The sequence below is a fragment of the Ptychodera flava genome, chromosome 11 (genome assembly GCF_041260155.1).
Source record: "Ptychodera flava strain L36383 chromosome 11, AS_Pfla_20210202, whole genome shotgun sequence".
In the NCBI taxonomy this organism is placed as follows: Eukaryota; Metazoa; Hemichordata; class Enteropneusta; family Ptychoderidae; genus Ptychodera; species Ptychodera flava.
The window spans coordinates 8,318,912-8,344,736 of NC_091938.1; the positions used below are offsets into that span (position 1 = coordinate 8,318,912).

The 25,825-nt window shown below is 41.0% G+C and overlaps 1 long non-coding RNA gene across 1 annotated transcript; it reads left to right on the forward strand.

Moving 5' to 3' along the window:
* The first annotated feature begins 588 nt into the window (after positions 1–588).
* On the forward strand, positions 589–21,536 carry LOC139143439 (uncharacterized). Its single transcript, XR_011554589.1, has 3 exons — positions 589–904; positions 20,564–20,671; positions 21,045–21,536. It is a non-coding gene; the product is annotated as an uncharacterized lncRNA (long non-coding RNA).
* Positions 21,537–25,825: the final 4,289 nt, after the last annotated feature.

The window sequence follows — 25,825 nt, forward strand, 5'->3', positions numbered from 1 at the left end:
TGAGTCATGTGACCGGTGTAATAGCGACTTCGATCACAATTAGCATATAAGACGAACGTAGAAAAGGTGTGCTTTTGAAAGCCGCACTTTTCAATCTCAGGTTCTCGCATTAGTGGCGTTCTCCTCCTAGTAAAACATTTGGCCAGTACGATGTTTTGATTTTTATAACATTGATTACTCAAACTGATCTCAACCTTTTGTCATATTTTGCTAATCCTGCAAACAGAGTTTATAAAAGCGTTTGATTGACGGTCGGTTAAAATCGCCAACGGTCATTAATTTCCCACCACAAACGCTCGAATTTCCTAAAAATTGTCTTCCAGTCGCGTTAGACTTTGAATATAACCACAGAGTTTGATCGGCAGCAACTTCACGCCGACCGCTTGGCAGTCTGTCTGTGTTTTTGCGGCCGGGGAAATCTCAAAAGTGGCATTTTCTGGAGCGCGTGCCCGCGTGTTGCCTGTTTGTAGTCTACTTACACGATGAACGCCGCCATAGCTTCGCGTCCTTTTAAAGGGAGGCTCCACCCATTGTCGAACAATTGCTCAGTGGAAATACCATTATTTGTTTTTGACCACAGACAAAGAGAATCGATTTAGATTTGTAAACATCCTGAAGATTGTTCTTCCTTCATTTGACCATAATCCTTCGGTCACAGTGGACTGTGCTTGGGTCAAGTGCACATCGACCATCCATACGACCTTGCCCCGAACCGCTGAGTTGAGTACAAAAGAATCTGGAAGTTGTGTACCATGTGTACCATTGTCCCTTTCCAATCTGTCAGGCAATAATTGGGGCGGAAGACGACGCGAAAAGTCCACGACCCTTGTCTATATACAGGGAGGGTATGTAAGGATAACTCAAACCCCAAACTTGAACCTCCAACTGGGGCTCTCAGATAGATGTAAGTATAGGTGTGAGCACAGGGTATTGCAAGCAATATTCGTCTCGGAGTTATGATCAGTAAATGTCACGTTTTATACGTTTTTAGAGAGAGAGAGAGAGAGAGAGAGAGAGAGAGAGAGAGAGAGAGAGAGAGAGAGAGAGAGAGAGAGAGAGAGAGAGAGAGAGAGAGAGAGAGAGAGAGAGAGAGAGAGAGAGATTGTGCATGTTGCAACCTCAATGGGCTAAAAATGAAATATTTCGTGTACCTGTATATGTTGTAAATATCCCAAGCAATTACAGACGTGGAGTAGCTTTAATTCCAGCGCTTGCAGAAATCAGAGATTTGCAAATACAAAGATTGCCCAGAAGAATAACAAACATGCTAAACAAACAGTTTGTCCTGATTCCTACCGCAGTACCGTCATTATCCAGGGGCTATCCGAGTTACAAAATGTTGACTCAGCGAGTATCAGTGCAATAAATAGCAAATAGGGAAGCGTTCAGTTATTATGGCCGGGGATGGGCCGGCAAATTCTTCCTGTGCATCGGCCAAAATAAGTGAACCCCCCTACCAATTGCACCAAAAAAGTGATGACCCCCCCCTTTAAAGAAGACAACAATTTCATGACCCTGACCCCGCACCCCAACCCCCATTGCTTGAGTAAAACTGCACACACAAACACCTCGGGGGGGGGGGGCACAGTAGAATCCAAAAAGAGATCCTCAGATATTTTCAAATGACCACCTTAAAAACTCACGATGTGTTAACGTTCAAATTTCCCCTTCTAACTTGTTATAATTTTGAAATTCCCCCTCAAAGGGATTGGACAGAAAATGCAGGTGGATTGCAATTTCCTTGTGCAGTGTGTGTGTGTACGAACTTTTGATACTTGGATTTAATTGACAATCAGATGTTGATAATGTTGATTCACTATACATGGTAGTCTATGAGAAAACTATGTAATGCTTATTCAATACAAATTAGCAATTTCTATGCATTTATAGACATTTGATAATTGACAGAAATGCACTTAATTGGAATAAGGTTGTTACAACTGGTATGCGTACGACAAATTTGACTTTGGAATTTCACTGAAAATGTTCATCCACTATACATGGTAGTCTATGAGAAAACTGTGAACAATTTTTCCCTATTCAAAACTAGCTAAATCTGTGTATATATAGACGTTTTATAATTCATTTTCATATACTTGATCAGACTAGGGTGGCTGCAAGTGGATGTATGTGCAAGGAATTGGATTTTGGAATTTCACCGAAATGTAGATTCACTGTAGATGGTAGTTTTTTTCCAATACAAAACTCGCTGAATCTTTGTATTGATAGACATTTAATTATTCATTTTAAAGTACTTGATTAGACTAGGATGGTTAAAAGATTATATGTGTGCAAAAAATTGGATTTTGGACTTTCACCGAAATGTTCATTCACTATACATTGGAGTCTATGAGAAAAATATGAATAATTTTTTTTAAATGCTAAACTAACGTAATCTGTGCTTTTATAGGTGTTTGAAAGTTCAGATGTGGACAATAATTATGATATTAGAATTTCACCTAAAAGTATAATTTCACTTTTCATGGTACTAGTAGTCTATAGGTAACTGTATTTTCCCTGACAAAACTTGCTATATCTGTAGTGTGTAACTAATAGGAATTGTTCATTGCCCTCAGTAAGCTTGATTTACAATAAGACAAGCCTCAAAGTTGCCAAGGAAAGCTGTTCATATGACAGATAATTATACTTTTGTTCAGATCTACAAAATATTTTGGAACACTAGAACTGCTTTTTGACGGGACGGATACTTATGAACACTATAAAGTGATCCCCTCTGTGCTGTTTGAAAAATACATGACCCCCCCCCCTTTGCACTTTTCAAATTTAAGGTGAAACCCCCCCCCCTGGATTTTACCGGCCCACCCCGCTGTAATAACTGAACACTCCCTAAAAATCCGAACCCTGTCGGTTTCATTCGGGACCGAGGTAACGCCATATAAAAATAATTGTGCTGTTGCGATAACCCGACCTACCCTATTTTTCACCCACCGACCCTGGACTTTTTAGAGCTATGTAGACGCGAAAGTGAAAAAAAAGAAAGAAAAAACCCGCAAAATCACGCATGCGAGAAATAAAGAGAAAATCAAGTGAGAACTAGCGCGAAACCTATGACGTCATTCCTTGCTGCATACACGTTACAAACTATAATGCGGCCAGCGGCATAACGTGTACTGTATTAGGTACTTCGCAAATGCGATCACGGCAAGCCTTCCCGCAAGGTCGTTGTCTGCTGTAAATCGGAAACAGACTTTCGAACAAATAAAACTCTTGAGGAAAACGACCAAGGTTTTCTCAATGTAAAACATACTACACTCGAGTTCAGTTTGCCAGTATTGCTGCTGGGCCGTGGTTTGAAGTACAGCAGATAAATATCCAAGTTGGCGACGCTACAATGAACTTCAACGTGACATACATTCACCCAGTGACCAGGATTCACTTTTATTTTGAGCGACTGCGAAAGTTGAGGAATTACGAGAGCCAAGAAAACCGTTGATGCATTTCAAGTTTTGATGGCGGGCGACCAGCAGTTTGCACCACCGAAGACAAGCTGGTCGGAAACCGGACTGTGCTTTAACAGTACAATTTGCCGTCTAAGAATTATGATTCAGACAGTTCAGTTTCTATGACATTCAAACAAACGTACACGTCAATCAGTAATCCAATCTGATGGAACTGTTAGCAACTGCAGGGTTTGAAATCACTTTTTTGCAAAGATTCATTCAATTTCCATTTATTTTATTTATTAATCCAATATTTAAATACTGGTTCACTTCACCTTTTAGCATGACGAGGATTCGCACGTTTGGTGAGAAATGAGTGTAAATTCATGCAAATGTATGCAAATCATCCGATATCCTTGCTTCCTGTTTCCCCTGTTTCAATATTTCAAAACAAATTTAACTCCTCTCTGGCTGCCCTGGGTCAAGTTTTGTAAAATGTGGATTCTGACGTTCTTGTTGACAGCGGAGACGGGAGAGACGATCATCAGCCACTCCGGCTCAGAGTGAACTGTTAAAGCATAATTTCGTCGGAAATCATGTGTTTTTTTCTGAGATCATATAAGTTATAAAAAGAAACATTCTGTTTTACCAGACCCAATTTACATATCTGACCACCTGTACATCAAAATAAAGACCCGAAATATAGGTTACCTGTAATCATGTTGGAATGCTCCGAGAACTGTCGTCTGGTGGAAGTATACAATTATTGTATACTTCCACCAGACGACAGTTCTTTTGTGTTCTTTTGTTGGATTTTTAGAAGCGTTATGGGAACGTTTTTGCATTTTGGCAGCTTTCATGCGTTGTGATAATCACCGAAGAAACGCATTTACATATTTATACATATTTATATTTAATGTAAATTATTGAAGTCAATGTTGCTTTTTGATTTGACGTTTACCAAAATGTTAAGTGGTTTGTTTGAACATGTCATGCCGTAGCATATGTACCATGATAACTTTGATTTTAGTGTTCTAATAAACACATCAGTTTTTACATGTCAAATATTAGCCGCCTCCGATTACTACATTTTGTCGTCTGCCACACAGTATGCCGCGCGCGTGGTATGCGCGCGTGGCATGCGTCTATGCATATCACGCGGCGGCCGCTATGTATCAACTGCACGTAACTGTGCTAGTCACCTATGCCAATTCTGATGGAATCAGCAAAAATTGTTTTTCGTTTATACGCCAAGTCAGTAAGACTCAGCTTTCTCCCACAGGCCATGACCGATCACCGACGCCAGTGGTAATGTGGCGTACAGCAGCGTCAGCGTAGACTCGTACTCCATAGCTTAGCTGACAATGGTCCCAGTGCCGAACGTTCTATGTTCGGAAGCTGAATTTAGGTGGGCCACCGGAATTCAAACTTTTACTTTTTTGAAGACATGTTTTTATCGATATCTCGCGATCCGCGCTCAGTCGCCTCGTCAAATATCGACCGTTGGCATTGAAATATGCTTTAAAAATGTTACCAAGTGTGAGTGCCACTTTAAAATAAAACATGTTATAACACGCCACATGCTCATTCCGTGTCGCGATTCGCCAGAATACGTTACGTGACGAGAAAATAGATACGTCTAGTCCCCACCAAATCGACAAAAGTGACGTCAGAGGGTATTTTTTGAAAAGCTATTTCCCTAGGGAAATAGTTCTGACCAAATGTGGAAAAGTGCCCGGTCAAGTGACGGTAGTGTCGTCTGCAGCTTTGCAACAATGGCGGGTGACTAATAGGTGATGTGCGTCCGGGATAGGTGACGACACATTCTCTAAAACAGATTTTCCAACATTTTCCAACATTCCAACAGCGTAGGAACTTGAAGAGCTCATCGACGGAAAAGATTAAGGAGCAACTAAGGATGTCGCTAGGTATGCTTAGAATATTTTTTGAAAGAAAGTGGTACCACGTACAACTGAAAGCGCTGTGGAAACATCCGCCAGTAAACTTGTCACAATGGAATATCAAAACACATTAAAAACTATATAACAATACAACATGAGCATGTGGTGTGTTATAAAACACCTATAGCCTGGTCTTTATTCGGGCTATAGCACCCGTCTATTATACCGGCCGAAGGGTATAGCGATGTGTTTCTGGTAACACACGGCCACGAGGGGTAATAGACGGTCGCTATAGCCCTCATGACCAGGCAATAGGTGTTTATGTCAGCCCTTGTACTGAAATGTGGAAAGGGCTATGTCTATCACAAGTCTCATAACGTATAGGCCTATAGGCTAGTATGGCTGTACGACCCTGATTGTTACTTTTCTTTCTTTACGATGAGGGTCTTCCCAAGGTCGAACCGGAACCAAGGTCAGGCCACAGACAAACAGAGTGGCAACGCCTGCATGCCTTTTGTTCCGTGGTCGTCTCGGTAGACTATTGGCTTTTCATATTAAAATTAGCTTCAAAGGTGTTAAACTTTTTGGAGGCTTTGTTTGTGGTTGATAATTGCACGAGATTATGCGAAAAATACGACGAGATGGCATCGTACTGCCAGTCGCGTAGCAACCATAGTTACTTTGTGAGCTCTCAGGCCAGAAACACTGCTTCACGCCAATCAAAACAGAACACGCCAGCAGTTTCATAAACATGTCCTTCCTTGACGCACGTTAAAAGACGGTATGACCGACAGTAAACCATTAAGTAAAACCAGACAGTATCGATATAAGACTTTCAAATTTGGTTAAAACACACTCATTATATATTCATAAAAATATGAGAGGAATTTTTAAAACGGTAAAACTCACTTTCCTGAAGCTCAAATCACTCCCGTTTTCGCCAGCACGTCAATTCCGCTCAGTACCACACGACAACAACAACACAAACTTTGCCGAACATACTTTCGCTTAACAATTTGCGAAAATCCGAAAATTAGCGAAGGATGCATGGTCGGCACTCTTCGGAAAAGAGAGGCGAGAGCAACCTGAGGCGAGGCGAACATGGATGGGTTACGTAACCGCTTCACGCCTTAAACAATACCCGTTGCCACTCTGTATATGTTCCTCTGTGGTCAGGCATACGAGTCCTCGGAGACGGGTATTCTGACTCAAACTTTTTACATACTTTTGAGACCTACCACTAGTGTGGGCTCATTTTGCAGTTCTTCGAGTACATAAAATTTTCACCGTCAAATGTTTACGAAAATCGAAAATTTGATGTTTTCCCACGGCCGGGAGCGAACACAGGGACGGCGCCCATTTTGAATTCCGAGCGTCGGTACATATTAGGATACCATAGTATTTGCTTCTCTAGTAACAAAGTTCACGTTCGGAAAGTTTGAGCATAAGTTTGTCTTACTATTTCAAGGCGCGAACTCGCCTTTTGCCCGTAAAAATAGAGGTCCTTGTTCAATTTGTAAATACACCTGTCTGTGTGCAATGCCCTATGTTATTGTTAACAACTAAATCTTACTCGGAACTTTAACATACGGAGTTTTCAATCGGGTTTGAACTCACAACATACAGCAGCCAGTCACCTGGCGGAGAAGCAACAGACAGAACCGCTCGGCCAAATGCCCACCCTCAAAAAGAGTGGTTCAATAACCGAGCTAAGTTGTTACAATGTTTCTGACTGCGACCGCTCCACACTCTCGAGACTGGAAAGCATTTATTGACAATTATAATTGTACATAATGCACTGCGCTTACGATGCAAATAGTTGATTCTTGCCTAGCGTTGAGAATTGAAATACACGTGCCTGAGGTAAACTCTAATTCTCAACAGTAACCATCATATCGTATGATGCCAATTTGCATGAATATAACAACAGGTTGAAATTGTGATGACGGACGTTTATATCGCTGTGTTAGGCATTAAGTCTATAGCTTTCCCAATTTATCCTTCGGGGGGAAAATATCCACTGACAGATCGATGACACCCTTGCTCTTGTTATGACGTCTGTATACAATTTATATGCTCAAGGCACTTTGTTCTGATGGACCAGTAATCGCTTTCATTAACGTAACGACGGTGTCAAAGTGTTGTGACATTGTGCCTCCTGCTTTGTGTTCGGACTTATTTGCCTCCAAACGGTGGCCGTCCGCTTTGTTATGGATCAGGTCCAGCCAACGAACAATGCACTTTTAAATGGGTCCTTACTGTGATAAGATATATTGTGCATGAACAGTAATGTGAACTGACTAATTTTAAGTTATGAGGGTAATTAATTAGCTGTTCATAATTTGTCCTCCTACTGAAATTTTTCGACTTACCCTCCCGCACTCAAATTTCATTTTTACCCACTCCCCACTTATTTTTGCCTGTTTCCCCTCCCCACTGTGAATTTTTGAAGCCCCCCTGCCCTGTGGCGAAAAAAAACTTGCCGATTTCCCCTGGTCTGGAAAAGATTCCTTTCAAAATTTTGTCTTTCCATTTCCCCTGCGGACATGAAGCTACCCTACCCTGTGGTGAAAACACTTGTCGATTTTGTCGATTTTTTCGCCATGTCTTACTTTAAAATTAACAACCAGTTTGTTAATCTTCACACTAACAGCCAAAAGACAATTAAGACATAAAAACACACTAAAGCACAAACAAGACAAGTTGGGTGATGTGTGAAGCCACTTTCCCTTTATTACAAGGCTAAGTAGTCTGGGTAACCTGTAAAAGGTATAAGTACTTACCCTGTGTCCCCATCCCCGGAAACACCATGGCTCAACTTCCCCTGTCCCCGTTTTAAAAGTAGCTCCCCCTCTCCTCGTTTTCGCCAAACCCTGTCCCCAGGACAATCAACCGATAGCTGCCTTGCCCGACAAAAAAACTAAAATTTGCTCCCCTCCCACCTAAAATATGTCCCCTGCCCTAGCAAAATTAAAATTTCCCCTGCCCTCAAAAATTGCTCCCGGAATAGCTTTTTCGATGAATAGCTCCGTTGGCTGCACCTGATGGATAGCCATTTGCCTTTTATACTGACATTCTTCCTAACATCTGGTGTGTATATGTCATTGGATCAGAAGCTAGGCCTCAAGCCCTAACACCAGGAGATACTTATAGTAACGCAACTTCAGACGGTCGGTAAACGAAACATGACGAATCTTACTTTTGTATACAAACGTTATGAAGTGTATACAAATTTGGAAGATCCTTGTCAAATACTGTAAAACTCTCTGTCTTCTGCAGCATTTTAAAACACAAATACAGCTGTGTCACATTTATGATGTCATCAAAGTTCATAGTTCAATAAGTATATTTCCCTGTACAGTATATGCAATCTGTAAATTAAATATCAATGACAGTGGTAAGTATATATGTATTTTATTGTCATCGTAAAATAGACAGCATGTGAAGCGAAGTGAAATTTATTTCAGCATTCAAGCCACTTGAACATTTTTACCACGTCTTCAAAATTAATTCACTGTTGAAACATTAAATTGTATTGTCACAGTGGTACCAGTGCAAACTTTGAACAAAGATTACATAATATATATATATATATATATATATATATATATATATATATATATATATATATATATATATATATATATATATATATATCAGTTTGCGTCATTGATTGGTCGAGAGGTAGTGAACTGAATTACTAGTATCTTTGATTGTAATATAGTGGTCTTACCGCAATGTAGTGGAGTTATCGCAAGATTTACATGATTCAAGTCGAAACTTACCCGTACATGCCTATTTTATCCACTGCAGATTATCCCAGGACATATGTCCCCAGCACGTTCTGGGGTTAGGGCTGAGTGTTAGAAGTTAAGGTTACGGTTCAAGCTCCCGTGTGCTCTCACAGATAACCCTACACGATCCTGAAATTTATTTCAACCTATAAATGGGCTTACCCTAACCTTTATCCAAGAATGTCAGAGAAAAATGGTCCTTTGACATCCTTCAGTGCATAAAGCAGTCCTGTTCAAACTTACCCATCACACTCATCCCACACATACGCAGGTGCCACGCTTTTGTACATCCCTTGAAGCCAGGGTACAATAGCACATATCATTGCGGTGCGTGACCTTTATTGCGGTCATCAAGGTCGAAGCCTTTCACATAAACAGTAACACTAACGAGTAAAAACTTGCTGCAATCGCTTTCAGAAAATCACCGGCCTGAACCGAGTCTAGTCGGTAGGTGACTTTGCACTGCAAGGGCATTCATAGCAGACGCCTCGGTTTATCTGCCAAAACTCCGTCAAGGTGGCGACTGAAACTCCGTTGCCTACTTTGCTGAAGAAGATGAAAGAGGCCATTTCTCGCCAATGTCTCACTGAGACATTCTAGCTACCTATGAACCATTCAGCTGTAACTACTATCTTTTATCGCGGTCTCTTGACGCTACCGTATTCATTTTTTCACGTTTTGGTACCTTTGGGTCATTTTAACCCACTGAGTTTGTCAAATCGACAACACTTCTTTTCATGAACTAAATAAATGTGGCCTCGTTATTTCTGGCAACGTTCCAATGAAATCCTTGCATTCAAACCTCCGCTAAGCAACTGGGTCAAATTGGGTATCTATCAATGAGATGTTTGGCTATGTGAAAACCTACATTGAATCTGGGTCACCTTTGAATCAGCGATGGTCAAGTTCTCAATGCCCCGCTCGTCAACAATTGCTTGTTAAACTAGGTCAGTTTTCACCGTCACTACTCTTACAAGTCCTGTTCAAAAATGGTAATTAGCGGCGACGGTCTGGAGCATACTTTTTCCGAATGTGTGATGGTAGAATTTCGACTTGATTTGGGGAGGAACAAAAAGCTATTGTGCAATCACGATAAAATTATTGAAAACACATTAAAAGATTCCGTTCGATGCAAATGTCATGGGTTAGTCTTTCCGCTCTGTGTGTCTGGTCAGCTACCTATAATATCTCAAACCTTTGGTGGAACAACTGTCACTTAAGGGAGCGTTCAGTTTTTACGGCTGGGGGGGGGCCGGCAAAATCTTGTCACCGATGTTCAAAAAAATATAGACCCCCCCTGCATTTTTCGTGAAAAAAAGATGACCCCCCCTTTGTCAGACTAAAAAAATTGATGACTCCCCCCCCCCCCCCCCCCCCGCTTAAAAATAACTAAAACCCATATGTCAAATTTACCCGCATGGTTTGGATTTGAACTCCGGTACGCCGCGCACTTTATTCGTGTAGCAGAGATGCCAGTGCACAAACTTCTCAGCCACATCCATTGAAACGTCTGTTAATCAGGATGACTGTAAGGCAATTTTTAACTTCATTTCCATAGACAACTCATGTCCATGGACATTGTATAAAGTGAACTTGATTGGAGTGGTTCGCCAAAGGCAGCCCTCCGGTTAAGAGGGTCATGGGTCATTACGTAAAGTCAACTTTATTCTAGTGGGCCACCAAAGGTGGCCTACCGGTAAAGAGGGTCGATCATGGCTATTGCATAAAGTAGACTTTACTGGACAGGGCCGCTGAAGGCGCACGGCCATTAAGATTGCCGTGGGGTATTACATAAAGTCAATTTATTGGAGTGGGCCGCCGCAAGGCGGCCTGCCGGTAAAGAGGGTCGATCATGGCCATTGCATGAAGTAAACCTTATTGGAGTGGGCCGCCAAAGGCGTCTGCCCGTTAAGAGGGTCATGGGTAATACATAATGTATATTTATTGTAGTGGGCCGCCGAAGGCGGCCGCCGGTAAAGAGGGTCGATCATGGCAATGGCATAAAGTGAACTTTATTGTTGGTATTATGTTTTTGAAAATGTGGTGACCCCCCCTTTCCTACCAGTGAAAAAGCGATGACCCCCCCCTTTGCGGATTCCAAAATTTTGATGACCCCCCCCTGGATTTTACCGCCCCCCCGGCCGTAAAAACTGAACGGTACCTAAACCTGGCTGTTCGTCTGTACACAGTCCCTGGTGGAGGGACTGTGGTATGTGCATGGAGGTAGGAAGAATGCATAGTCCCTGGAGGAGGGACTGTGGTATGTGCATGGGGGTAGGAAGAATGCATAGTCCCTGGAGGAGGGACTGTGGTATGTGCATGGAGGTAGGAAGAATGCATAGTCCCTGGAGGAGGGACTGTGGTATGTGCATGGAGGTAGGAAGAATGCATAGTCCCTGGAGGAGGGAATGTGGTATGTGCATGGAGGTAGGAAGAATGCATATTCCCTGGAGGAGGGACTCCATGTGGTATGTGCATGGAGGTAGGAAGAATGCATAGTCCCTGGAGGAGGGACTGTGGTATGTGCATGGAGGTAGGAAGAATGCATAGTCCCTGGAGGAGGGACTGTGGTATGTGCATGGAGGTAGGAAGAATGCATAGTCCCTGGAGGAGGGACTGTGGTATGTGCATGGAGGTAGGAAGAATGCATATTCCCTGGAGGAGGGACTCCATGTGGTATGTGCATGGAGGTAGGAAGAATGCATATTCCCTGGAGGAGGGAATGTGGTATGTGCATGGAGGTAGGAAGAATGCATATTCCCTGGAGGAGGGACTCCATGTGGTATGTGCATGGAGGTAGGAAGAATGCATAGTCCTTGGAGGAGGGACTGTGGTATGTGCATTGAGGTAGGAAGAATGCATAGTCCCTGGAGGAGGGAATGTGGTATGTGCATGGAGGTAGGAAGAATGCATATTCCCTGGAGGAGGGACTCCATGTGGTATGTGCATGGAGGTAGGAAGAATGCATAGTCCCTGGAGGAGGGACTGTGGTATGTGCATGGAGGTAGGAAGAATGCATAGTCCCTGGAGGAGGGACTGTGGTATGTGCATGGAGGTAGGAAGAATGCATAGTCCCTGGAGGAGGGAATGTTGTATGTGCATGGAGGTAGGAAGAATGCATAGTCCCTGGAGGAGGGACTGTGGTATGTGCATGGAGGTAGGAAGAATGCATAGTCCCTGGAGGAGGGACTGTGGTATGTGCATGGAGGTAGGAAGAATGCATAGTCCCTGGAGGAGGGACTGTGGTATGTGCATGGAGGTAGGAAGAATGCATAGTCCCTGGAGGAGGGACTGTGGTATGTGCATGGAGGTAGGAAGAATGCATAGTCCCTGGAGGAGGGACTGTGGTATGTGCATGGAGGTAGGAAGAATGCATAGTCCTTGGAGGAGGGACTGTGGTATGTGCATTGAGGTAGGAAGAATGCATAGTACCTGGAGGAGGGAATGTTGTATGTGCATGGAGGTAGGAAGAATGCATAGTACCTGGAGGAGGGACTGTGGTATGTGCATGGAGGTAGGAAGAAATGGTCTGCGCAATGTGCATACCATATTCCCATCGGGAGTGGTGCAGGTAAATGGAGCAGCACTAGCGCGCCAATTTACGAATTTCAGTAAATTCTCATGTAAGCCCTGATGATGACACGTCTGACACGTGCCTAAGTAAATTTCAATTTGAATTTGGATGAATTGGGGTATATGTCTCAGCACCCCCCCCCCCCCCCCCCCGCTATCGAGAACTGCTTTCACTCAAATATGCACGTACCATGTACTTGGTGGACTCAGTTGTTGTGATTGCAGTCGATAGCTTAAATACGTAGTACTTTGTCCCGAACAACTTCCATTGACTTTAAATCATTCGAGCGTTCCTCTTTCCTTGTCCTTTGTGAAAAAACGTCACAGGGCAATGACATGGCCTGGCCTGGCCTCGACATACATTTAAAGTAAAGGCAAGTAAAGCGTTCGACTGATCTTCATCGAGTCTTCAAAATTGTAAAAGATATTGAAAAGTTGGGCTATGATTTCATAAAGAATGGGTTTAATATTTTCAGACAGGCGGGCTTTGTTCCTTCTGTGTTTAGTATATCATCGCTTTTCCCAGATACACATGCTATTGTCAGGATGCAAAATGTTCCCACGGTCGCTCGTGACTATTGAAAAGTTGTTGTGCGCGTTAGAGTGTATTGAAGAAATGTCATTCATGGTGTCTGTCGGTCTGTTTACCTCTGTGCGGCTAAGAATTTGTTTTTCCTTTGATTTTGGCTTTGAGCACAGATGACCTGAACTCGAGGTCATCGTCGGGTCGGCATGACCCAATCTAATAGGTTGGCGTAGTACGAATAAATACCTTTGGTCACCCTGGCTATCGAACTCTCTTCAACTTTGAGTGTGCAAATCACCGTAAGGGGCGGGCCTTTTGAAATGGGGGAGGGAGTGGGCTTGGAAGAAGACTTTGGAGCATTATTTTTTCTCCCTGCTTCACCTGGATATATTTTTTCAACTTTTTGAATTCTGGCATCTTTTTTTTCACTTCCCTTCTCAAAGGAATCTTTTTTTCCGCGCATACGCGCACTGGAAATGTCAATATTTGCCGTTCTTTCTGTTATGGCACTTTTTCTTCATTTGACATGACAAAAGTTTACTCAAAACTATAGGCGAATAGCTAGACTTGGTTCAAATCTGTGATTTGTGAATGTTTGAGTGGAGTGAACGCAATCATTTGTATTCTGCTTTCATGTGAAACGCGCGCGATGAGTAGGGTGAACGCGATGAGTGGAGTGAACGCTATACAGCGGAGTTTCACCCGGAATCCGGCAGAAACTAACTCACTACTGCGCAGAATCAAACCTGACGCATTCAATCGCTGGGAAAACCTGGCGTGAGCTGCCAAATTCCGATAGATTTGTACGAAATAGGAGAGACACAAGAGAAACTATTATAAGTGATTTTATTTTTTTAAATTCACCGACTTGAACCAAGTCTAGCGAATAGCATCTGCTTCAGAATACTTGAAAATTGAAAAGGAAATACAAGCATCCTTTACTACAGCAAAATTACTGATGGAGACAAATAATAACTCATCGAGGTCTCAATCTGTAATAAAACCACTACCACTGTCAAAGGTTACATGTAATTTGGTCTAGGTAATATGCTAAAACCATGTGGCACAAACCGACTAAAAGATCTGAAAGACTGCAAATGCATAGAGCAGTCGAATACTGAAATACAGATATATATTAGACATGAAAATGGCATGCGTCCACCGACTTTCAGAGCAGAGCACAGCAGAGCGGAAAGGAAACCAAACACCAGTTGAACCTATTTAGTTAGTTTTCAAGTATTGCAGAGCGGAAAGGGAGCTCAACCATGATCAAATACAAAACCTATTTTATAAATAATATTCAAATATGATAATTGTTCTCACTTTGAGTGCTGTAATTTTTCCCACCAAAATTTCAGTGTAACATTTTACCAATATTAATGAATAATTTTTCTGTAATTTTTTGATAATTTTGGACCAAATGAACATAAAATTTCAATGGCTGCAAGTTTGACCGAAAGTTTGGGAAAAATGGGAAAGAAACTTGTCTAGATCTGAAAAAAGTTGCTGGACATGTCATATTCTAAAGGCAACACAAGATACTGTGTAACTGCATGAAAGGATACCGAACGAACGACGCTGATATTTATTCTGACAGTGAAAACTAGAAAGGTTTGACTTGGTTACGCACAAACATTTTTTGTTGATCCGACTTTGCTTGTCCTGCGGCCAAGTACAGCTGCCAGTTTTGAGGTAAGAATTGCAGTCACCCTGGAGAACGCTATATTTATCAAAATCTTTACCACGCTGGGACTAATAGAATCTCACACCCCCAAGGACCTGGGATCAGATTTCTCACACGAGTTGGGGATATTTTGTCTCACACGAGCCGCAGGCGAGTGTGAGACAAAATATCCCCAACGAGTTAAATTCATATAGCGCTGTTCACGGTTACATGTTTGTTACTAAATATAGCTGTACGCGCGCGACATCGGACACGCAGTTTGAAATGCGGACAAATTTTATCAATGTTTCATGCGTGGCTGTTTTTGCAGCTTGTACTCTGAGTCGTGAATATGTTTTTTAGTATTCATTGTTACACTAGCAGTCGCCCACTGAGATGTATTTTCGTCGTTCTTGCATGCGTAATTTTCAAAAGCGTAATCTAAAAATGCGGACAAATATTTATTTTTGCATATTAATAAGAGAACAGTGACGTAAACTGTGAACGGCCCTATTGGACACGTACAACATTATCCAAAATCGTGACAAGTCTGTCGTCTGCCAGTGAGTGCCACTGTACTTTGACCTGCTTACTTTGTAGTTCTAGTCCGTGTGTTACTCGTCGTGCCATTGGATAACATTTTGCGCGTGGAACAAAACAGACTGTTTATCATCCAATCAGAGCTCGTGTAATATTTACTGCAGAGTGTGGGACGGTTTCTGAGAGTGTGGGAACCAACGTAAAGTTGGCGTCATCCTCATCCTCATCCTCAGCCTCAGGGGTCACGCGAAAATGAGGATGAGGATGACGCTACAGCGTCAGCTTCACCGGCGTCAGATCCGATTATTCCCGAATGCGTCTGATGGAATGATAAGTGTAAAATCGACTTTAAAAATGTGCTCCAAGTTTTATATTACTGTAAATGTTAATCAAAACACAGTGGGGTATGTATTTCACAATATTTAATAACCTCTCCTCTTAATATCCGTTTCTCACGATGTAGATATAACGCAAAATTCTTAGCCCTTAATTTCCTTAAAGTTCAAAGGTTGTATGTTTAATACTTTGACTTTTCAGGCCTCAAGTCATAGTTATACCAGTTAATTGTTTTATATATCCTCTGAATAATTAGGGTTTTCATATCGCCTCTCATGGTGGCGATTTTTACACATTTTGGACCACGTATACTTTTTTGCACCAATTTTTGGAAAATCTTAACGCAAGAGTTGAGAGGATACCAACAAACACATCCACGGATCCATGGACTGAAAATTACGAACATTTCCAAAAACCTAGTCTGTATGAGATATTCTAACGATAAAATATTACCTGCGAACCAGTTTTACGATTCAAAAGAAAGTTGAGAAAGAATGGAGTTGTTATTTTCTTAAGTTTTGGGCGAATTTTATCATTTATCCGTCATCGAGTAGTGCAACTTCGGCAATCTTCGGATACGACGCTGAAGCTGACGCTGAGTAGCGTCATTTTCAGCGTCAGCTAGAAAGGTCACCTGAGGCTGAGGATGAGGATGAGGATGACGCCAACTTTACGTTGGTAGTGTGGGATCGATTTTTCCCACACCGTCGATCCCGCACTCCCAGCGGCCAGGAATGTGAGAAAAGGCAGTTCTTTGTTGAAGTCCCTTGGCCAAAAAGCATCTGTCACCGTCAGTGGTCGCGAAGGCTCCGACAGATAAGCTGCAGGTGTTCCTCGGGTCACTACACCTCATTGGGCAATTTTACTAAAAATTCGTCAACTTCTCGTTGTATTCAACGCCAGAGTGCTATCCTGGTATGTTTCTATGTTCAGTTGTCAGTTTTCTAACATTTCATAGCCACGAACATAATGTTATACTTTGTTAAGCCTCGCTGATAGCCAATACGGAGAAAACTTCAATTAAATTGTTCAATATAAAATTAAGGCCAAAGTGCTCTCTTTGGCATTAACTTCGCAATCAATATTAAAGCTTTGAACGTAAAATCACGTGACATGTGCACATTAATTTTATTTTTTGTTTGTACTTTGCAAACGACGGTGAGTTTTGGATGTAAACCAGTACGATGTTCGTTCGACAGAACATTAGGGACCCGCTACTTTAAAGGGAAACCATCGTCGGAACTGCGCCTGTGCGAGTTTCTTGAATGTTTTTCGTGTACGATGTCTAGATGCACCTCATCATCATAGCAGCGACATTTAAATTATACGATGTAGATTATGATAGACATGTTCTAACTATCATCGATCACCATCGTACCTTGGATACAGTGTTTATATTGGTCGTATGGGTCCCATACGACCTTTGGGCACAGTTCCGACGACTGTATCCGTTTAACGAAATGGGATGCGTTTTTTTCCTTTTTACTAAGTCTGCCATTATTACGTAATCCGTAGGCTTTTTATCTTTCGTCAACTATACTTGTTACCTTTCGCCTATCGACAATTTGCTGCGAATCCGTAGCCTCTGCCACTCGGGTAGCTTGGTCATTGGAGTGGTAGCCCATATCCCTTTGACGGTCTCGTTTGAATATAGGAAAAAACAAGTTGCCATCATCTTTTAGTTTATTTTCAAAATAACGCCCCCATTGACTTCCTCTGTGTCATTTTGTTCCCCCAAAGCCGCCCCTTGTTGGTTACAAATGACCGGTCCCTTATGGACGTCCATCTTCCTCTGATTAGGCTTCCCTTTGTGCTTGACTTGTTTTGGTGTGAAACTCATATTTAAGGGAGGCAATATTGGGTCCGAGACGTCACCGATCAGATGATTAAGGAGATCAAGAGAGAGAACGACTACTTGCCCATAGAGGGCGGTATCAGAATAGAGCCTTCACCACAGGGGAAAGTACAAACTTCATCTCTCCTTTTAAAATTTGTGATATTTCTAATAAACTTCATGTATTTACCGCCAACGATTTCCCCTTCCTTTACTCACAGTCCTCCAACAAACGTGTCCCACACAAATTCTAAAGACCTTGATTATTTGTATTCTTCGACTGAGTGTTCATTCTGTGCACCCCTCGCTGTTATAAATGAATTTTATGTTAACCGCTTCCGGAGTACACCCAGTCCATTCAAAACGAATGAATGGTAACCTTTTCTCGAATCCAGGCTATAACATTTTACGACCCAAACGGTTCTTTTCGGACAACTTTTGAAGTCCTCTGATTTATGTAATCCATTGCCGCATATTTAGGCCTATTTAGTAACACAATGGGTTATCTTGTTTGAACTATATTAGCTGTCAACTAAAAGTTTATTTTGATGCCTGACGCTCCCTTTGTACGTTTCGATTTCAATGCGCTTGCTGGCCTAAATGAAGACTGTTGCATGCTGTCATTGACTTCACGTCGCTCTAGCTACAGCGAATCCAGGACCATTTGTAGCTTCAATGAAAAATATAGGCCACATGCGTGTTTTGTCAAATAGTCGCCGTCGTACGCGCGTTTTCACCAGTCTTTCGTCTATTCGGATTCTTAACGCTAGAGGCGCACTTCCCAGTGCTTTGTTCCAACTTGAATGGAACGTCGTCAATCGCAAGCAATGAGGAACTCTCTCCTCCACGTTTCGATGGCAACACCTGGACGCGCACAATGGGAATTAAATCGAACGAGTTCGCTCATCCTTTGCACTGCATTTATTTTGCGATCCTTAGAATTTATGCATTGATCGTATTTCCATCACCATGAGTCACGTACGCTGCTCCAAGAGTCTGCATGCAAAGCTGCCTCGTCCGAACTTGAAAGTGAAAAAAGAGGCCCAGACAGGTAGGCGGGTCAAATTTGACCCCGTGGTGTCATACGAGCCAAGTCAGCCGTGGTCGCCACACTCAAACGGAACAGAACTGATATTGGACTTAGACGGAGAAGACATCACTTTCACCAACGACGACCACAGCACCGTAGAAGAGCGCGTACAGACACCGGTTACCTCACTTTTCATACTGGGAGACTACTTTGTTGAGTTGGGCAGTGACGACGATGCTCTAGATGTGCAACAGATTGAAAACAAAACTTCGGCCCGGAAATATTTAGAGAATCTGAACTCATTCGATAGAAAGCCCCCAAGAAGACCTAAACAAGGTGAACGTTCGCCACATTGGCAAATTGGTCATGTATAAATGTCCTCTAATTTTGAAAGTCGAAAAGCAATTGCACAAATGACGGCTAGGATTTATTCTGTAGACTTTCTTATATCAAATACTGTCAATAAACCCTGCAACCAGGGTCTACATTTGCACTTAGTGATAGGCCTATGTGACTTCAATCAGTGTTGCTGAGAAAAATTGAACGGAACAGAATATGAATAGTAAGGTGATGTAGTAGAAGAAAATTGATAAAACAAATAACAAATAGACATGAATAGAGAATTTAAAATGAAAAGCCCAAAATTGATAATATATCGTCAACTCTAGTCCACTGAATTTTACCCCGATGAAGGAATATGTGTATCGAAACGGAAACGATCGTTAATGGAATGGGTTGAGGGCGCTAGTTTGTTCAACACAAGTAAAAAAAAAAACAATTGCGTTTTGTTATAAAGAATGTGCCTCGTGGACAGATATACGGACTCAAACTTTTGAAAAACTTGTCTGGTCTACCATTTGTGGATTACTCATTTCGAAGTTCTTGGAGTAAATTAAGTTTTCACAGGGTTGTTATTGTGAAAATCGATAATGTAATTATTCCAAATAGCGTTACGCAGTAATTGCGGCCATTTTTAGTTTCAAAGGTCGGGAAATGGACGGGTAATGTATTTCTTTGGTGTCAAATTTCGCACGATGACCCTTGATTTGTAGAATGAATTCGATTTACAATGGTTTATATAAAGTTTTCTCGGAATTTCAAGAGAAAAAAATGGGAAAATTCGGCCATTTGGAAACTTTATGCGCTTCGGTGGACATTTTTGGAGAGTGGCCAAGAGCGACCGCACACAGCCGAGTACTTGACTTTGCTTTCTTGAGAGGGACAACATTTTCTGACGCTATCTCGTCACCTCACTCTATACATCCATGGGAGCATAAAACTGTTTTATCACGTATCTTTCACATCTTAATATCAAGTTAAACAAGAATGTCTATATGTCGGAAACTCAAACTCAGGTACTACTTTCCATACGGACTATCTTCGTGGATAAACCAAAGCACTCCTCATGGCAGAAAACATAGCTCCACAACGGATCCACAAATATTGGAAAAAAATTAGACAGGACAAAAAACAAAACAAAACAACAAACCATTGTCTGCACTTCGGATTGACATTGGGTTACTTAGGGTCATTAATCTTATGACAAGTTCACTGCAGTAAAAAACTTTTACGCATGTTTTTGATCCCGCTTAGGGAAAATATTGAACAAATGCCTGATTGTTTCCCACCTACATGTCTTCTTGAACGAATGTAACACTCGTAGTGTTTTGATTGGATTAAAGTCTACCCACAAGGGAGGCTTTTCATCCAAACATTGACCTGCTAGGTGGTTATATGTTGAGAAAAGGTCAATTATGTCAGCTAAATCTGCAAAGAAAGTTTAAAAGTTTGAAAAGCTTAAGTGCTCCATCATGTTCGGGATTAAAAATTGGTTTTGAATTTCATTCGTGTAAATATGGCGGCGTGCAGTTTAAAGTTCAACCTTTCTTTGACATACATCTAAGATTAAGAGGCAGGCTTTTTCACATGTTCTAACTGGCATACGACTTTAACTTATCTCTGCAGCTTGGGGAGAGAAGGTGGAAGGAGCTGGGGCTGCTGGTATGAAGCCATGGGAGAGAGAAGATTCAGAGAATTCTGGGAAAAAACGCAGTTCCCTCCAGTATACTTCAAGTGAGTGTAGAAACTTGTATGCTAATCATACTTCGATGTTGTGGAGCAATGCAACGTTTTGCAACGAGAGATCCTTTGAATTCCTTTTATCCTCTTGGAAAATGCCACCATTTCAATCCTTGGTGATGGATTCGGTTGATTGTTCAGAAATCTTGTAAACTCGCTCGTGGCGGCCATAGGCCTATATGAATTGCAAGTCAGCCATTATTTAGTTGTTAAAATCTAAGTTGTACGCCAATGTTCAGAACACATAATATGTGGTCACGCATAAGTAACTTTTGATTTCAAATCACTTTACTATTAAAAATGCAAAAAAAAATGTACTAATTAATGAACTAATATCACATCAAGTTTCATTCTTTTTTGTTTCGAGGAATCACCGAAATGGCAGATGACGCATTGTCCAGTAAACACGACGCCGGTATTGTCAGTACTCGCATCGCGTACAGGCCGGAACAAAGCCACGTGCTGATCCAATCACTCGGTGATGACGTCATTAATGGTTGCTTCGCCAATTTACAATTATGAGTTTTCTAAAATGTGTTTATTTCTTGAATATTTTTAAGATAGTAAACGCGTTCCGTGAATAAATTAATGTGTTAAAAATTATGCACGCGACAGAGACAAATAGGAGTGTCACAGTAGACATTTCTTCTTCATGTACCGATTGTGATTCAAAACATGCGCGCTGAAGGTAATTAGTATAGTGCTGAGACAGTATACAGCAGCATATGTGTCCATGATGTTAGGTTAGTTAGCCGCATGCATTTGACAATCTCCAAGGTGCTGAAAATAACAACCAAGAAAAACAGTACCAGCAAAGATTTCTTTCAACCGACCGTTTCTGTATTAGCAGTATAAGTGAATAAACTCAAATCCTAATCGGGGGGGGGGGGGGGGGGGGGGGATATGTGTGTTGATCGGCGGGCGGTCAAACCTCTCAAAAATGGGATGAAATCACTGAGACAGCTGATGTCAGAAACACAATTGATGCATTTACAGGCGCTCCTTAGCTGGGTAGTCTGCTAAGTAAATGGATTTTCGGATCGATCTATTGATCCCGTAGTCGATATGCCCGCCACTGCAACCTAAATACTCACATAATTAGGTTGCAGTGGCGGGCATATCGACTACGGGATCAATAGATCGATCCGAAAATCGATTTACTTAGCAGACTACCCAGCTAAGGAGCGCCTGCGGATGCATTGCTTGGCAGCAATCTTCCCTTCGGCCTCAACAGAGCCTTCTTGCATTCCGGTCTGGAGAAAACGGGGGACTAAATAGCAAACAAACAGGCCAGCAAAGATTCTACAGTAAAAGAAAGGGGCAATATATAAATCACGACAAAAAAAAGTAAACCAACAGAGTGATAGACGTAAACAATCGAATAAATAAACACAAACAAATGAACAAACACACTGACTGAAAAATGAAATGACAAATATTTATGGGCGAGGTATGTAACATACTATGTAGGAGGACTGTCTGGTAAAACCCGCACTATTGCGCTGTAATTCTGCTAGCTGGTATAATCTCTAAACATAATGGTAATTGGCAAAAAACTCATGGACGCATATGGACGCAAAACAAAGTATTTACTTACTCTAGCCTGATGTAAATCAAATAAATGGTATTAGGGACGATTCAGAATTTACTTCCAGGGGGAGGGTGGAGGATTTTCTATTTTCTGGGTGATTTTTTTCCACGGCCCCCCCTAGTAGATTATAGAAAAAATCTATGGCCCCCCTCATCTTTCGTGTTTTTTTTCCATGGCCCCCCCCCTAATATATACATGCATGCTTATACACTATAGACATATCCAGTCTAACAAGTTGCAGGAACTGTAGTGGACATTTAATCGATGATATAACAAATCATTTCAGGGTTATGTGACTATAAAAAGAAGGATTTACAGGGACTGCAAGTGGCACACTTTTGGAAAGGGTAGCAATAAACATATCTGGTTGTAAATTTCTGAAGAAAAGTTAATTACTAAATATGAATACGTTTTTCGTATGTCTCACTGATACATATGATGCACACAAAGACAAGCAAAGATGTCAGTTAGAAATGGTGAACAGGAAATCAGAGGAGCAGATAATTGGCAAAGTGATATATATCTAGAAGTTTAATTGTACATCATTTGCAGATATCCAGATATTTCTGGAAAGTAAGATGTACATGTACATGCACAAGTTCAGCATACATTTTCATTTGATGATGCTGAATGCAGACTCACGGTGAAAGTTTTAAACATTAGGAATTAAAATTGGTGAAAGCCAACTTGTTTTTAATTTTCTCTTTTTTTCTAATTTGGTTGTCATAAAACCAAGTAGCTGCCACGGAAAGCAACAATGCTGAGGAATATTTTATATCATTTCTTGGACAAAACACCTTATCAAAAACATGAATTCACATGTTATTCTGCTCATTCCATTAACAATCCAATGTTCATATTAAAATGCAGATAACCCTGTGTAAGTCAAAGTTCACATTTTGTCAGCAGTATTTTTCAAAATTGACAGAGCATTCATATTTCAAATTTTTTTAACAAACTTTAATCTTAAAATAGTCATGATGCGCATGTTTTCAGATGACATGAAAAAATACATGTTAATTTGTGTTTTTGCCTTTTCTGCCAGCCGCCACTGAGAAATCTTTGATTATACATATCAGAATGAATGGGACACAAAAGTATTAGCATCAATACACAATGTGTAAGCCTATCCATATTTCTCCTAGCCTCATACACACTGAGATCACTTCTTGGACTACAGCAAATTTCTTGTGTACACAATATTTCAACAATCCGACACCATAGCATTGATGCAGTGCCACATGATCTTCTGGATGCACATACAGGATTATTGGAAAATCAACCCTTTTGTAAATTTTTCACCATATATTTTTGACAGTAATACATAATATTTTTATTTTCAACATTAAAAAATTATTCGCTGAAAAGCAACTTGAAGATGAGACGGCCATAAATTTATTTTCAAAAAAGTTTATAGTAGATGTAAGCACTGTAAAAAGTTATGTAGAACATTTAAAAAATTTAGAAAGGATAAAATTGATGAGAATGAAACATAGAAGGAGCAGAAAAGAAGAGAGGATAAAAAATACGAGGACTATGACTGGTTAAAGTTGCTCTTGAGTGGGAACCTCATTAGATTAGATAAATACCTTGATAAACATAAATTACCAAAACAAAAAAAAATTGAAAGCTGAAAAAGTTCAAAATATAACCGCACATATACATGCACAACCTTCATTCAATTTAAGAAAACTGTCAGGGAAAGATACTGTAACAACTTATGTAACAGATGAGTCAGAGTCTATAGCAGTGACTCTGAATTGGAAATCTCTGTCAATGGAGTCATTGAGAGTGATGATGATGGTGTTGGTTCTGAATATAATAGTGACACAGACACTGAATGACGAAATCCCAGAGAACCAACGTGACCATGTTACTTTAAGAAGTGGCAGAGTAGCAAGTCGTTTTGTTTTGAATTAAGGTGGAGCTGCATGTTGCCAACACAGTTTTTTTCAAAGCAATATTTCTCATCAAAGATGACAAGGAAACCCCCTCATACCATATATTTTCAAAAAGCAGAGACTCTAAAGTTTAGTATGGTAGCAGTAGTTACCCAAAGGATGAAGTGGGTGTATATTTGGGGTAAAAAACCTCAATTTTGGTATTAATGATAAAAATTAATTTAAGTCAAAAACTAGACAGTATTTTCTGAAATGTAATATTTCACTTGAAAGGAGAGTATATGTAGAATAAAACGACTATTTTATTTGGCATTATCCGTCCTCATTTTAAAATTGTAGGGGTTTAAAGACTGACACTCTAATAATTGATTAAAATCATGATCAGCAAAATTAAAATGCCTCTTATTCAAAATGCCTCTTTTTAAAAATGTAAGAGCTTTATTGCCAAACAAAACCAATTTATAGTCGTTTTGTTATATAGCATTTAAAAAACATAAAGTGAAATTTCAGAAAATTTGACCCAGTCGGAGTAGAGTTATATTCTTCGGAAATTTTGAAATTGGGAGGCAAAAGAAGCCAAGAAATCGGGTGATTTGCATACATTTTCACAAATTAACACTTCTTTATCATGCAACTTTACACTGCTTTACAAGCTGCAAGGTAAACCTCACCTGATGATGCTGAATATTTGCTGTAATTTTTAGCATTTGTTCAATGTTCATCTCTGTGTATCAGCATTTGTTTGTTATTCTTTCACTACATAGAACACCCAATGCTGTATTTAGCAACATCACCAGTGTGAACATAAATGACCATTGTTATGTGTTGATAATGAATTCTAGCCTGGACTTGATTCGAGATCTCTTTTCAACAAAAACAACCCCGACTGTTTACTGTATGGTTTGTGTTGACATGCTAAATACTGGACATTTCATGACGCTTCAGGGAGGAGAACAGGATACTGCAGTAGATGCATAAAACAAACCACTGTGAATATTACCGAATTTGGACGCTAAAGGAGTTTAACTAAACACGCTGAGTTTATCTGTCACCCAGGTAGCATCTATGGTTCTCTTTTGTAGAGATCAGAAATTCTGGGCAAATATTGAATTGATGATTTTTTTTCCTTGGCCCCCCCTAAAAGATTGTGGTATTTTTGTCTGGCCCCCCCTAAATTTTCTTGGGAAAAATGGGTGGCCCCCCCTGAAAATCCTCCACCCCCCTGGAAGTAAATTCTGAATCGTCCCTTATATCAATGACAGCAGAGCCGGGTACTCGGGCGTGTGAGGGCGCTCTTTTGGGCCCCGAAGATAAAAAAGATCTGCCGGAGCGGACAAAAAGTGCAAAAATGGCCGTATATTCTCGACTTTTCTTTCGAAAATGAAATAAATAAACGGTCTCTTATATTTGTTCTTGATTATGGAAGTTTGTGATTTCCTGCTTCAAAGGACGTTCAACCACTGTATGAAGGCAGGGTTGGTACAGTGACGCGTTCTGGTCTATGGGACAGGTCAGTTTCTTCGGCCTGGGAGCGGGGCGGTGGATTATTTTTTGCCGACGTCAAAAAGTGGCTGCCCCCCCTATTCCAAATTTTGAAAACAGGGTGACCCCCCGCTCGCGACAACTGTAAAACAAAAGGTGGACATAAATTTTATA